Here is a 16,469-nt window from a genome sequence, read left to right as displayed (position 1 = left end):
TCAAACCAATAAGGGATGGCAGTGAATCCTTTTTAGTAGCTCAAGGAGCATCTTGAATGGCTTCAACTAGGTCTTTCTTCGGGTCTATGCGTTTGCAAGTGATTCAGTGAATCAAGCATTCAACTTTACGATTAGCCTTGAAAAAGCCCCAGGTGAATTCACCACTGCGGGTCGAAACACATGTCGGCTGTCCGGTCACAAGTCTCAAATGCTTCATCCATAAAAGACATTAACAAGATGCCATTGATCTCCAGGACAAGAAGGCACCAATAAATATACTTAGATTCTTCATTCTGACTTGGAGTATTAATCTTATACTATAACTAAATTGCAAGTCCAAAAACCTATTTAAAAGTGGGGTTTTCAACCATTGATCTCATATTTCGTTTAGTGCAGGAAAATTAGAAGAATTACTTAAATACGATTTTGAACCACAACTGGAACATAACACACTTCTTTGATCACTTATTTCGTCTTTCGATTCACTCAGCTGTGCAACCCTCACGTCCACATCATACATAACCTCTGCACTAGCCAATACAAGGAATAATCTTTTTTGCCTTTGAAAATAATGAAGAATTTAACCAAAGAAGGACTGAAAAAGCAAAGCAGTATTTTCGGAATGGTCTCTGTGAGAAATCGGGTTGTTTGAGGTGGGTGAACCCCTACTCAAGCAACTGTCACAATTCCTGCTAGGGTGAACCACAAAAGGTCACTAAATTAACTTGTGCTTACCCCTCTCCTAGCTTGGCGCAGAAGTAGTCAGGCTTAACTTAGAGGCAATGTATTAAGTATTTATGCAGCACACAAGCAGCAATATGTGATAACACAATAGAAGAAAAACCCCACAACAATTTAGAAAACTAGAGTAAACGTTAATACATTATTTGACACCAAAATGACAAATTCCAAGCAGTATAACCAGAGATATACAGTTTCAAAGATTAAGGTAACCAACCTAAATCTACTTGTGGCTGTCTGTTTGTGTGAGACCGGGTGAATGTGACAAGTTGAGGCCAACCGCGACAGAGCATGGGCCAACAAGGTTAATCCTGCTGAAAAAGCTGCTTTCCAAAGTCCAGCGCAAAGCATTCTGTTTGCGCTGGAGCAGGCTGCGGGGTAGGGAGAGCATCATGGATGGTTATCACTGCAGTGTGAAGAGTAGGCCGAAGAACGAGAATGGTCATTGCTGCAGCATGAGTATCCTTTTGGGTGTCGCTGGCAGTTGTTGCTGAAGCTCCAGGTCAGCGGAAAACACAAGCTGTTGATGCTGTAGCGCAAAGTGCAGATCTTGCATTGCCATTCGCTGCTGGCAGTCACTGTAGTACGAACGGTCGATGTTCACGAGAGCTTCGCATTGGCAGTTGCTGTAGTGCAAAGAGTGTGGATCACCTGAGCTTCATATTGGCAGTGGCTGTAGCGGGTAGAGTCTGGTTCACCAGAGCTTCTTATTGGCGGTTCACGCTGCTTGCCAGCTCTTGGCATGAACATATCCATTTGCAGTTACGAAGAGCCCAAAAATTCAGGATTTCTCATTCTTCAAGGAGGACCTTATCTGATCACACACCCAGAGCCCAGGACCTGGGAGGTGCCTCTTGGGATAAGCAACTCACTCTAGCAGAGGCAGGCAGAGCTCAGGCTGGTCCAGTTGCAGGGCTAGGCAGGTCCAGTACAGCATCTCAGCTGGGCAGTTGCAGGGAGACTTCTGGAGCTTGACTTGTTCCTGTAGCTTGGAAGAGGAGGTCAGTCACCTGACTCTTAAGAGTCACTTCAGCCTGGGATGAAGAGTGCAGGTCCAATCTTCCTTCCTATACAGCAGGGCAGGCCTCAAGCAGCAATGCGGTATTTGGCAGCAAGGCAGTCCTTCTGTAGTATCCACAGGTCCAGGAGTGTACTGAAAAGTGGGCCTGAGGGTCCCCTTTTTATACCAGATGCCCACTTTGAAGTGGAAGAAACTCTGGAGTCCCACATCCCCCCACCCCTCCAGAAGTGTCTGGAATTTCCTGCCTCCCTGCTCTGGTCTGGTCTCAGTCTGTCCGGGGGAACAATAGGCTAGTGTGAAAGCCTTTGTATGTGAGCTGGGCCAGTGCCTTTGAAGTGCAAAAGTGGTAGGTGACAGCTCCACCCATCGCCTGCCACCACCGCATCAAACAAGGATGGCCCATCCTGACAACACTCAGATCCTCTAGTGTGATGTGGCTGGGAGGAAGACACAAAGGCAAAACGCTAACTACACCTAGTCATGTGACCCACTAAGAGGCTGCAGGCACCAACTGGTTAGGACAAGAAAATGCTAACTTTCTATAGTGGCATTTTTAGAAATGTGACTTAAAATCCAACTTTACCATTAAAGAGGGTTTTAAATTCCAGTTCCTCAGACAACAAACATGATATTCCTAACTACTCAGAAACAAAATGTGTCACTTACTAAATGTAATAAAGTAACCCAATGTTATAATATGGGAGAGGTAAGCCTCACAGTAGTGAAAAACAAATGTATGAGTTTTTCACTATCAGGACAAGTAAAACATAACAGTACATGTCCAACCTTTTAAATACAGTGCACCCTTTGGTGTCTTGCATGTATTAAAAAAGAAGGTTTAGGACAGCCAAAGGTTTATTTTGCCAGGTCAAAATGGCAACTTAAAACTGAACAAAGGCTGCAGTGGCAAGCCATGGACATATTTTAAACGGCTACTTAAGTGGGTAGCACAATCAGTACTGCAGGCACACTCGTAGCAGTTAATTTACCAGCCCTGGGTACTTATAGTATCACTTTACTTGCGACGTACAAGTAAATCAAATGTGCTACTTGGGGGTACACCAATTTCACCATGTTTAAAGGAGGGAGTACTTTAGCACTGGGTAACAGTGGTAAAGTGTGCAAAGTCCTAACAGTCACCAAAAACGGGTTCCGAAAACGGAATGGTTAAGGCAAAAAGTTTGGGGATATCTCTGCAGAAAGGGCCAAGCCCGCAAACTCTGAAAAGCAGCCTAACACCAACAGGTCCCTTAAATGAGTGCCAACTATGTTCTCAAAGTCACAAGCCACTGCTATAATTCTTTAATTGCCAACGTATTCATCAGATATTTCACAACAAAGTTGCTTCCTAGAGACAAAATTGAAGCATTTCACTACAACATTCGTTTTCCCCAAACTGTTTCTCTAGCCTCCAAATGGTTTCTTTCTATTTATCCTATAAATAAAATGTATTTTTCGCAGTCTCAATTTCGGGAAGATGATCCAAAACTTCTTAGCCTGCAGCTCCTAGGCAACTTAATAAGTTTTTCCTTTCAACAACACATTTTATTGCCAACTGCAATCAGATACTTCTCTAAGGGATATGACAATGTCTTTAACAGGCACTTTTCTGCGGTTCTGAAGAAACTGTCCGGTCTGAAACACACGTTGCAGGGTATCCATTGTGCAGAGTAATGAAAAAAACACAAACATGAAAACCCTAACTGTGTAGTCACCAGTGAGGAGTACGAAAATATCTCAACATAAAATACCGCTCCCAATCTTAGTAATATAAACCAACTGCCACCCCTCACCCCGCATAAACCAACTGGAGAAATGCAATGAGCAGTCACCATGCCCTTGCAGCGGTCAAACAAGAGTACTAGGCACCTACTACTTTCCAAGTCAACATGCCCAAAGCACTCACTGCCACAATTCATTAGATGTAACTTTATATTGCGGCACTACATAAAATGCTACCGCCATAGCAATGCCCACCACCTGTATTGTGAACATTTCCAAAACTGGCTAGTCTTAGATAAAGTGGCATCTAAGATGGGCATTTAATGTTCTCTCATGCAAGGCATGTTACGGCAGGGTCTGTGCGCTGAGGACATAGCTACATAGCCTGGTATTACCGTATTTTTGATGGAGTTATCTCTTGACATAGAGCAGTTGGGGTGATGATGGAGAAACAACTGAAGAAAGGCAAAGGTACCAAAATCCAGGATGGTGCTCCCACAGCCTGCTTGGGGCAAGATGGCCCGAGAGCCCACTGTGGACCATCGGTGGCACATCCACAACAGCAGGATAGGGTGGGGCAGCAGGCAGACGTCGCACAGGGTGAGTGCTGAGGGCTGACAGGAATGCCATAAAAGTAGAAAAGAGCAAAGGCATGAAGCAGTGTTAATACAATCTTCATTTCGGCCCCCAGCTGGAGGCTGCACCTCTTAAAATCAATGTTATAGAATTCAAATAAACAGACACTCTAATCCCTGCCAAGTACCAAGCATCAGGGGTTATTAACACATTTTAGTGCTGGTGTCTCCATCACCGAACATAAAATGTCCCACTCACACTTTTTGTAACTCCTGGTACATTACAGTGAGTGACTAGGCGCTACATTCATTAGGCAGCTAGGGTGTTTTGACCTGCTCATCCACAATTATCATTATCAGCTCCTCACTGACACCACTTGGCCGAGAGAGATGGGCTTTTCTGGGCTAGTAACTGTGTGTCAAACAGTAAACTGCTGCAGCAGCGTGTTTGCAGTAAATAAATGATTGTCCCGGCCACGTGGATCTGTTGTCAGTCTAAGTAGAAAGACAGGATCTGTAACACTGCCCCAAGTGGATGGTGCCTTGTTGTTTTCAGTCAGGAGTCACTTAATGATTGGCCCAGGCAAGCAGTTTATGTTTAACAGCTTGGCCTGTCTTGCCTGCCCGAAATGGTGGCACCACTCGACCCCTGTGTTCTGTGTGGCACTGGTGTGGCACTGGTGCAGTTGGTCATGCTGGCAGGCAGGGGCGGCGGTGCAGGTTATTTTCTCCAACAGCTGCCAGACATGTTTTTTAGGTCTCACCTGCTGACAGCATATGCACTGTCACTCCGAGGGGCATTATTTATAATAAAGGGCTTGGGGCCAGCCCACCATTTGTTGGCTGTTTTCTTTGTTGTCTCCTAATCGGGCAGCACCTGTCAGGCGTCATTTCCTTTTTTTTCTCTGGAGCATGGACCAAGCACAGATGAATTCCTCTTGATTAGTGTCTGTCCACTGCTCATGGTGTGATTGAGGTACTATTTCTTCTCCCCCATCTTGCTTCTTCCCACTCATTGTTTTTCTGTGTTGCCGCCCACCCCTCTCTGCTATCATTGTCTGCCTTTACCACTAATCCCTTTCCCCATCTTTGCTTGCACTTAGTGCATAAATAGCGATATGAAGTGGCAGCACCACTGGCTGTCTCACAGCTTTTTTTTTATAAATGTACTTTTAGCCATGCTGCACAGCCACACTGCTGTACACCATGGCTATAATACTTTGGCAAAACCAATAGATCTCACTTAGGCAAGAATGAATGGTTTAGTCAATGCTTGTTCTTCTCTTCACGCAGCCCCTCCATAGACCTGGTCATACGGTCCGGACCATTGGATGCTACTGACTTAAAAGTCAGCAAGTTGCAGTCCTCTTCCACCATCCTGCCTCCAGTTATTCAAGGTGGGTCCGACGCCAGCAACTGAGCGCTTGTCCTTAGCTGACACATGTCTCCCCTCCGACGGCAATGTGACCATGATTCCACCAGAGCCAGCAGCGAAAGAAGATGGCTTGAGCTGCTGCAGTCAGGGGAGTATAACCATCAAGGCCAACACTCGGCATCCTGGCGGTCCTCCAGTATAGCCCCAGTTCTAAGACACTTGGTGGTCGCTCAGCCTGTGTCGTGTCTTGTTGACACAGATGAGTCCGGCAGTAAAGCCCCAAACTGAGTAGAATGGGGAAGTGTCCAAGAGCGGGAATGGGGCGAGAGGGTAACAAAAACCTGGTTAAAAAGGACAACGTAATTCTGTCCGTATTTTGTTGGACAAAAATCAAAAGAGAGGGAGGGACCAGGAGGTTAAAGGTCCAGCGTACGGTCTCCCAAATTAATCATAAACACATAAAGAGTACACTGTTCCTAAAAAACAAAAAGGTCTAGTGAACCTGGATGTTCAGGAGCAAAAGCCCTCACGCATCACATTGGATGACAGGCATCATCATCGGGAATTGCTCCACGTCAGGCCGGTGCTGCAATGCCTGACGTGCTCCCAAGAAGGGAGCTGTCAGCCGTAATTGCTAATGTGATGACTAGTGGAAGGAAGGAGCAAACCAGCAATCCAAAAACAGGAGAGCAAAAAAGGATAGTTTAAAATTGGTTACTCATTTCAAGCTCGCATCATAATTTTAATCAGTAAAGAGAAATGAAGACCAAGGTTAAAAACACAAAAGGAAAGTAAAAAATTAGTGCAATGCTCAACAACTTTCACATATAGCTTCATGCCGGTGTGCATTCCCGTCATTTGAGGGTAGGCCTTCGTGGAGGACCGCGGATACATTACATTTATGCAGTCCTCGGGTTCGTTCTTCCTATGGAGCTACTTCTCCTAATTGGGGGTTGGGCGACCGTTTTAGATGACATTTAACAATTGACTAAATGTAAGTGATTGCTTTATTCTTTTCTAATGTTAATTGGAGAAGCTATATTCTGGTCCTGATGAAGCGTCAACGGATCCATCTCGACCTTTAGACGCGAAACATGTCGACCTTTTGGTAGAGGTACCACTCTTTTTGGGATCCTCTATGAGTGTTGTGAAAGTTGTTGAGCATTGCACTCATTTTTTACTTTCCTTTTGTGTTTTTAACCTTGGTCTTCATTTCGCTTTACTGATTAAAATGATGATGTGAGCTTGAAATGAGTAACCAATTTTAAACTATCCTTTTTTGCTCTCCTGTTTTTGGATTGGTGGTTTGCTCCTTCCTTCCACTAGTCATCACATTAGCAATTACGGCTGACAGCTCCCTTCTTGGGAGCACGTCAGGCATTGCAGCACCGGCCTGACATGGAGCAATTCCCGATGATGATGCCTGTCATCCAATGTGATGCGTGAGGGCTTTTGCTCCTGAACATCCAGGTTCCCTAGACCTTTTTGTTTTTTAGGAACAGTGTACTCTTTATGTGTTTACGTATTTTGTTGGATTCTGACCTCCAGGTAACTACAGTGCTTAATTTGTAAATAAAAACGTGTTGATGCTCAAAACCCTCCTCTTAAGCATGCGGCTGCTGCAATTAAATGTGGGAATACGCAATAATGAAGCAGCCTAATCTTCAAGCCATCTCGAGCCTCTTTAATCAATTTAAAGCCACTCCCTGCCCCTTCAGCTCACTTTTGCAGCTTTCTTCCATTGTGACGCTTTTTCGTTTTTCTCTTCCTTTGTCTTTCCATAACTGTCTTTTGCTCGCAGAAAATGCGTGAGGAAGAAGAATAAGCGCCAGCCCTCAAAAATAAGTGCTGGTGCTCCCCACCGGAAACAACAAACATAAATTAAGCACTGGGTACCTAAGTATAAAATAGAGTACACCTTAAATAAAAGATAAATGCATATTTCAAGTAATCGGTGGAAAAGGCACTTTTAAATTGTGAAACCTCAGTTTGTTAATGTAATCTTTCTGCTGGTGTCTGTTTTGTAACCAGAGAAATCGTCCTACTTTCGTGGTTGGCAAAGCAGAGAACAGTGACGTGTATTTATGAAGCTGCTACGCCCCAGACTTTGACTGAGAAAGTAATTCCACTTTACAAGCCTTTAATTGTATTGTACACAGTAAACGTGTCACACATTTGGCTGTAGAATGTCATTCACATTTCAGGTACACTGATGCCATAGGATTTTCACACATAAGCAATTTGGAAATTTGTCAACTATGTACTCAACAGGACACGGGACGCTGAGGGTAAGCGCGTGGACACATAACTACAAAGTTTCCCAGGTCCATGTTGCCTCAATTTCTTTGTCGGACTTAGTCTTGTGTAATACAAGACTATAAGTCCGACAAAGAAAATGAGGTGATATGACCGCAACTGTGACACGTTTTGTCACCAAGATAAGTAGAGTCCTAAGAGACCCATAAATGTGTACATAATAAGCAGGGCACAACCCAGGTTTCATATAAACTCCTTTAATAGCGACTGTGCGACGCCCCAAGAGAAGAAACAGGACCGACGACTACAAAATGACACAACGAAAAGCAAATAAATTGACTCAGTGGGTTACTTATATGTGGACCTTCTGTAGGATTACTATATATGGTGACCGCTTGCCCGCTACTTACACGGACCGTCCGCGAACTCTGCCTAACGTCCGATGCTCGCGGTACTTTCTGAACGGATTCTATTCGCCCATTATTTTCCGGGTCACAAAACAACCAGTAGCAAAGCCGAACACACACTGGAAGCCGATTAGACGAGTGGGTACCGTTAAAGTGTAAAGTGGCTTAGGACTGGCGTATGTCAGCCATCAGCCAATCCGAGTGCCCCGCACAGAATTACGAAGTGTTGATTGGCTTTATAGAAGAGTGCCTCTGACTAGCCGGGTCTCCGGCAGCCCCAGCCTCACTGTGTTATTTTGATGACGCAGACATTCGTTGGCTCAGGCTGTTACCACCTGTGGTTCTAGATGTTTTTTCTATGGCCTGAGGGAAGGAGTGCGGCCTCTGAGCAGGGCTATCACAGGGTGGTTGGAGTTCTTCACAAACCATAGATGGACTGTGGTGCTTTTGGCTGTTGCCCACTTTCCTGGCGATCTGTTCGGATTGAGGCGTCGATAGTGGGTGTGAATGAGGCCAAGCAGTATACAGGGTGGTAGTTCTTTAAGGAAATGTGAACATTTGAGTATTTAATTTCTGGATGTTACAATTATATCACGCTGCTTTAGGGTGACCAGCTTTTCACAACTATTTTTCAGCTTGCTTGTGTGGTGCATTTTCTTGTTTTAATTGTTATTTGTGACATTTCAATACTTCAGCGTCACTTTGTCGCAGCTAGAACAAAGCAGTTCTGTCCTTGTAATTAGATAAATAATGGCAATACCCATTTTTATCATCGTATTTATATAGTGCTTACCACCCTTGACGAGGTGTTGAAATGCTTTGCTGTGTAACGTGTGGCCGCAGGGTACTTCTAAATCGTACACCCCAAAAGACACATCAATGGCAAAGGGTGGGAGGGCGGGAGATGGTGTTTGTAGGAAAGTACCATCTTACCTGGCATGTTACCCCCATTTTTACTTGTGTGTTAGTTTGTTTTTGCCTGTGTCACTAGGATCCAGCTAGCCAGGACCCCAGTGCTCATAGTTTGTGGCCTATATGTGTTTGTTCCCTGTATGGTGCCTAACTGTATCACTGAGGCTCTGCTAACCAGAACCTCAGTGTTTATGCTCTCTCTGATTTTAAAACTGTCACTGCAGGCTAGTGACCATTTTACCAATTCTGATTGGCACACTGGAACACCCTTATAATTCCCTAGTACATGGTACGTAGGTACCCAGGGTATTGGGGTTCCAGGAGATCCCTATGGGCTTCAGCATTTCGTTTGCCACCCATAGGGAGCTCAGACAATTCTTACACTGAACTGCCACTGCAGCTTGAGTGAAATAACGTCCATGTTATTTCACAGCCATTTTACACTGCACTTAAGTAACTTATAAATCACCTATATGTCTAATCGTCACTTGGTGAAGGTTAGGTGCAAAGTTACTAAGTGTGAGGGCACTAGCCAAGGTAGCCCCACATTGTTCAGGGCAATGTCCCCGGACCTTGTGAGTGCGGGGACACCATTACATGCCTGAGCTACATATAGGTCAATATCTATGTGTAGCTTCACAATGGTAACTCCGAACATGGCCATGTAACATGTCTAAGATCATGGAATTGTCCCCCCAAGCCAAATCTGGTATTGGGGTGCCAATCCCATGCATCCCCCGGGGCTCCAGCATGGGCCCCTGGTACTGCCAAACTAGCTCTCTGGGGTTTTCTCTGCAGCTACCACTGCTGCCAACCCTCAGACAGGTTTCTGCCCTGCTGGGGTCTGGGCAGACCAGTCCCAGGAAGGCATAACAAACGATTTCCTCTGAGAGAGGGTGTTACACCCTCTCCCTTTGGAAACAGGTGTTAAGGGCCTGAGAAGAGTAGCCTCTCCTGGCCTCTGGGAATGCTTTGAAGGGCACAGATGGTGCCCTCCTTGCATAAAACAGTCTACACCGGTTCAGGGAGCCCTCAGCCCCTGCTCTGGCGCGAAACTGGACAAAGGAAAGGGGAGTGACCACTCCCCTGTCCATCACCACCCCGGGGTGGTGCCCAGAGCTCCTCCAGTGTGTCCCAGACCTCTGCCATCTTGAATGCAGAGGTGTGAGGGCACAATGGAGACCTCTGAGTGGCCAGTGCCAGCAGGTGACGTCAGAGACCCCTCCTGATAGGCTCTTATCTGGTTAGGTAGCCAATCCTCCTCTGAGGGCTATTTAGGGTCTCTCCTGTGGGTTTCTCGTCAGATAACGAATGCAAGAGCTCACCACAGTTCCTCTGCACTTCTCTCTTCGACTTCTGCCAAGGATCGACCGCTAACTGCTCCAGGACGCCGGCAAAACCGCAACAAAGTAGCAAGAAGACTACCAGCAACATTGTAGCGCCTAATCCTGCCGGCTTTCTCGACTGTTTCCTGGTGGTGCATGCTCTGAGGGCAGTCTGCCTTCACCCTGCACTGGAAGCCAAGAAGAAATCTCCAGTGGGTCGACGGAATCTTCCCCCTGCTACCGCAGGCACCAAATTTCTGCATCACTGGTCCTCTCTCATCTTGATGAGCATGGTCCCTGGAACACAGGAGCTGGATCCAAGTGACCCCGACAGTCCAGTGGTCTTTCTGTCCAAAGTTGGTGGAGGTAAGTCCTTGCCTCCCCACGCCAGACAGTAATCCTGTGTACTGCGTGATCTGCAGCTGCTAGGGCTTCTGTGCACTTTTGCAAAGATTCCTTCGTGCACAGCACAGCACAGGTCCCCAGCACTCCGTCCTGCATTGCTCAACTCGCTGAGTTGACCACCGGCTTCGTGGGATCCTCTTTTGTAGTGTTGCGACAACCGCCGTGCTCAGATCTCTTGAACACCTGTTCATGTGCTTCTGCGGGTGCTGCCTGCTTCTGTGTGGGCTCTCTCTGTTGCTGAGCACCCCCTCTGTCTCCTTCTCCAAGGGGCGACCTCCTGGTCCTTCCTGGGCCCTGGCAGCACCCATAATCTTCAACAGCGACTCTTGCAGCTAGCAAGGATTGTTTGCGGTCTTGCTGCATGGAAACAACTGTGCATCCTCCGGCACGCTGTGGGACATCTTCTGACCAAAGGAGAAGTTCCTGGCACCTTCCGTTGTTGCAGAATCTTCGGCTTCTTCCACCCGGAGGCAGCCCTTTTGCTCCTTCATCTGGGGTTTAGTGGGCTCCTGCCCCCCTGGACACTTGCGTGACTCTTGGACTTGGTCCCCTTCCTTTGCAGGTCCTCAGGTCCAGGAATCCGTCTTCATTGCTTTGAAGTCAGTTGTTGTCTTTGCAGAATCCCCTATCTAGACTTTACTGTCTTTCTGGGGTAGTAGGGTAACTTTACTCCTACTTTTCAGGGTCTTGGGGTGGGGTATCTTGGACACTTTTAGTGTTTTCTTACACTCCCAGCGACCCTCTACACACTACACTAGGCCTGGGATCCATTCGTGGTTCACATTCCACTTTTGGAGTATATGGTTTGTGTTGCCCCTAGGCCTATTGTCTCCTATTGCATTCTATTGTGTTCTACAGTGTTTGCACTGCTATTCTAAGTGTTTTACTTACCTGATTTTCGTCTGTGTGTATATTTTGTGTATTTTACTTAGCTCCTAAGGGAGTATATCCTCTGAGATACTTTAGGCATATTGTCACTAAAATAAAGTACCTTTATTTTTAGTAACTCTGAGTATTGTGTTTTCTTATGATATAGTGCTATATGATATAAGTGGTATAGTAGGAGCTTTTCATGTCTCCTAGTTCAGCCTAAGCTGCTCTGCTAAAGCTACCTCTATCAGCCTAAGCTGCTAGAACACTACTAATCTACTAATAAGGGATAACTGGACCTGGCACAAGGTGCAAGTACCACTAGGTACCCAGTATGAGCCAGGCCAGCCTCCTACAGTGTTACACCACAATTTCATGAGGCAGTGTGTCTCAAGATAAGGGGCAAAACTGCATATCAAAAATACAGTCGTATAAGGAAGATCAGACTCAACAAGTGAGTTCTGAGTTCCGAATTCTAGAAAGATTTATGACAAAAATTAGTTTTCAAGAACAGGGTCATTCAGAATTAAACAAACATGACTTCCTGGAATATGTTGAACAGAAGTAACCAGTGAATGTGACATAGTGAGACTTCCGTTATGAACAAGATGGATCTGAGGCACAGCTGAGGTGTAGATAGCACAAGCCAGGAAACTACACTTTAGCAGGTCATATCAAAATTGTTTCAGATGTGCACATTGTTCATAATGCACAAAACATTTACAGATTTGCCCCTCTGATTATTGTATAATCACTAGGAACTCTCTGTTAGCTATAAAACAGTCTGCATCATGTTCTGCTTCTAGCAATTTTATTCTTCCAACATCTTAAGTTGATTATATAATTGATCTCTGGCATCGTCTACTTAAAGTTCCACCTTCTTCCTTCCTTTTTGACGATCCCTTTTGCTCTTATACCCACAAATGGGTATAAGAGCAAATGTTCATTCAGAAAATTTGAAGAGAAACAAAACAACTGCACAAGTCAACACCATAATTACAGGGGTTAGTATTGTTCGTAAGATACCCACATCCAAACTATCAATCCACTTGCCAACTTTACTAAAATCCATTCCAATCTCACTAACCAAGGAACCTACTGCTTCCAACAAGCTATACTCTTCAAAATCTTTGATTTCACTACAAAAAATAATTATATTTAAGACATTGGAATTAATAAGCCTACTGTTATATGGGTTGAAGGTGCAACACTGCCTCACCTTCATAATCCTTAATGTTTATCTGATTAAAATAAGACTAAAACAACAAAAATCTATCCAGTGGAAGTTGAGATATGAATTTTTAAAGATTGTGGCTCATATTTATACTTTTAGCCGCAAAACTGCCCATACGCAGTTTTGTGGCAAAAAGTATAGTGCCATCTTGCGTCATTCCTAAGCGCCAGCCGGGTGCCAAATTAATGGAATCCCGCAAGCTGGCACAAAGGTTGGGCTAGCATCAGGAAAAATGACGTTAGCCGCGTGGGAGTGGCGATACGGGGGGAGGGAGTTTTGCCTTGAAAAATGATGCTAGGCTGGATAGAGGCAAGAAAAATGCCCACCACCCCAATGGCCAACACAGGGGACCAGTGTCCCCGGGGCTTGACCATTGCACTCTGTACCATGCAGGGGTGCCCATTTCAGGGCCCCCAATGACACTTAAACACTTTAAAAGAAATACTTACCTATACTTACCCTACTTACCTGGGATGTGGTCCCCCATCCTCTGGTGTGGGTGGCGGTGTTCCTGGGGCTTGGGGAGGGCACTTGTGGACCCATTCCATGGTGTTTAACCATGGAAATGGCTCCACAGGTCCCTTAACACCTGGTCTGGCCCAGGTGTTAAATAATGGTGCAAGGTAAGCTTTGCACCATTATTTGGCCCCTCCTCCCACCCGTGCGTCATTTTAGCACGGGGATAGATATGGGAATAGCACCACTCATTAACGCAAACTAGGTTCACATATCCAAAAAATGGTGCAAACTCCAATATTTTGACATTAGACTTGTCTGCCACAGTATAAATATGGAGTTAGGTTTGCGCCAAATGTGCATTAAAAAATGGCGCAAATTTGGCGCAAATGGAGTATAAATATGCCCCTCAATGTCAAAATAGTGCTTAGAAGTCACTAGATGTCAAAAGGTTACTTGAGATTGCAAGGGACCTGTGCAAATCCAAAATCCAGGCCAACCGCGTTGGAGGGTAGGCCGTCTACAAAATCGACACACGACCTGCTGGAACAGGACCTTTGGTGGAGTGATGTGGCATTGCTGAAGGCACGATGCACAAATATTTTCCACGCAGTTGAGTTACTGCGTCATCGGCAGGCTCTGTTGAGGTAAATGCAACCTCAACGGAGCGTTGTTGTCGGAGATGTGATGCACAATTCTTCTGTTGCGCTCAGACGCATTGATTTTTCTGCCGCACTGAGGCAATCCATCAATTTTGGCAGAATTAAGCTGCTGAACCCACTTCTAAGGCCCAGAGCTTGGAGGGGGCACCTCAGGCAAGGGTGAGACTCTCAGAGATCAGAGTCCAGCAACACCAGGATAGTTGGCAGCAGTCTTTGATGTCCCTTAGAGTCCAGGAGAACAGGGGGCAAGCCCTTGGAGATCACTCTGGTGGGGAGGCAGAGTCCCTTCAGCAGGACCAGAGAGCAGCAAACAGCAGGGCAACAAGCAGAAAAGCAGTCCTTGCAGAAAAGCAGTCCAATTGAGTCATTTGTGCAGCACAGCAGTTCTTCTTACAGAGGTTCAGTTCCAGGTCCAGAAGTGTCTGATTTGATGGCGTTAGAGACCCAGTACTTACTCCATGCCTTTGGAGTGGGAGAGACTTCAAAGAGTGGTTTTGAAGTGCACCAGTTCCCCCTTCAGCCCAGTCCTGTCTACCAGGTTCGGTCAGGCCACTACCCTTTGAGTTGTAAGTGAGAGCCCCTCCATCCTTCCTGCCCAGGAAGACCCATCAGTATGCAGATGAAAGCAGATGCAGTTGAGTTTCCTGTGTTTATGGCTGTCTGAACTGAATACATGCACTAGGGGAGCTGTCACCCATGCACTAGGGGAGACGTGGATTGCAGAAAGGCTGTAAGGCAGATAGAGCAGTGAGAGCAGAAAAATGCCAACGTGGATTGCAGAAAGGCTGTAAGGCAGTGAGAGCAGAGAAATGCCAACTTTTAAAAGTGGAATTTCTAAAAAAGTAATGTTAAATTCAACTTTACCAGTACAGACGATTTATGATTACCATTCCAAAGATATGAAACATGATGTAGTTGCTCCTTTCTGATCAGGAATTATATCTCAAAAGTATATTAAGGAATTCCCAATGCTGGCCTATAGGAAGAACAAGCTTCCATATAGTGAAAAACGACTTTAGTAGCTTTTCACTACCACGACATGTAAAACTTACAAGTACATGTCCTGCCTTTCAAGTGCACTCTATCCTGCCCTGTGGGTCACATAGGGCCTACCTTAGGGGTGACATATATCTCACACCAGTTGTTTTTCATATCACACCTTTATAAAGAGTCTAAAAAGATTGAACAATTGACAAATAAATCTTTTTTGAGAGGGGGGCATGACTCTCAGATCTCCCAATGCCACATGTGAGGTGAGGAACCTATTTGTAGAAGTTTCCACCAGAAATACGTGGCTAGATGTTCCAACTTTACAAAGAGGCTCCCACTCTGGATGGCGACTATCCAGCATGGATACTCTAGGACAAACAGAGAACAGATATATGCTCCTTTACACTCTATTGATTTGAAGGGAGATACCATTCCTAAATACATATGACCCCAATACAAATGATAAAGCCTTTTTCCATACTCTTGTGGATGTGGAGACGCCTTACCTAGACATCCTGACAATCTGTGAAAGAGACTTCGGTTGTTTCCTGGATGGCTCTTTAAATAGATACCTCCTCAAGAGACCTAGGAAGCCTGTTATAGTATCCGTTCTGGCAGATGTCATGGACAGACTGGGGTATATTCATATTTGGAGAGCTCTTAATCTGCCGACTAGGGAGTACTCTTGTTGCTCACACCACTTAAAGCAGACTGTGGTGGTCATTACGAGTCTGGCGGTCCGTGGACTGCCACGGTGGAGGTGGCGGTCGCACCGCCGCGGCCCCGGTAGAGTGGACTGCCATTTTATGAGCACGGGGATAGAACCAACAGAACGCAGCCAAGTTGCCAGCTGAACCACCACTGCGAAGGGACCACCGTGGCAGGCATATCCAGGCCTGCGGTGAGGCTGTTTCCCACGACCCTATTACGAGGCTGCAGACCACAAGGATTTCCGGGGCAGTTGTACTGCCACAAAAAGTCTGGTGGAAACGAATCACTCAAAAGGGAACACTCACCTTTAGGAACACAGGCACGTCCCTACGCGCTATAGCACACAAATTGCAAGTCTTCCCAATGCTCCTGCTAGCCATTGAACTCCAGGACCAGTGACAGCGACGGAGACACCAACCATAAGTACACCCACCTAGCACACACTGGAGGGAAGGACATTAGTACACACACATAACACACACACACACAGCCAGCAAGCCACGCCCCCCCACACACACGCAAATACCCGTACCAACACACACATACACACACACGCAAATCGCATATTTACGACACATACATGTGAAAGGAATGGCAGGACAAGGTTGTTACCATCAACACCAACGGTGCAGTGGTGCATATATATAAAACATTAAAAACCTTAATAAATATCTACGTACAAAGGGGCCCAAGGGCCAGTCAAGAATGTCCATAGTGTCTCTTGCACACTGGGCACAGAATAGGGGCCCAACCTGACTCCTGACTGCAAACTTCTGGCCTCCACTGGGCAAGGGCATCAATGTGGCA

General features: G+C 45.8%; 1 protein-coding gene across 1 annotated transcript in view; it reads right to left on the bottom strand.

Annotated features, from left to right (window-relative positions):
• The window catches only part of SDHAF1 (succinate dehydrogenase complex assembly factor 1), a 29,288-nt gene extending 21,043 nt beyond the window's left edge, over positions 1 to 8,245 (bottom strand). Inside the window, exon 1 of the mRNA XM_069223522.1 lies at positions 8,101 to 8,245. The gene's annotated coding sequence lies outside the window, so the exon portion shown is untranslated. The remainder of the gene's footprint in view (positions 1 to 8,100) is intronic.
• Positions 8,246 to 16,469: the final 8,224 nt, after the last annotated feature.

This window comes from Pleurodeles waltl, chromosome 1_1 (genome assembly GCF_031143425.1).
Source record: "Pleurodeles waltl isolate 20211129_DDA chromosome 1_1, aPleWal1.hap1.20221129, whole genome shotgun sequence".
Classification (NCBI taxonomy): Eukaryota; Metazoa; Chordata; class Amphibia; order Caudata; family Salamandridae; genus Pleurodeles; species Pleurodeles waltl.
Note: the sequence above shows the minus strand (reverse complement) of the source record. Positions and strands in the feature narration are given on the sequence as shown.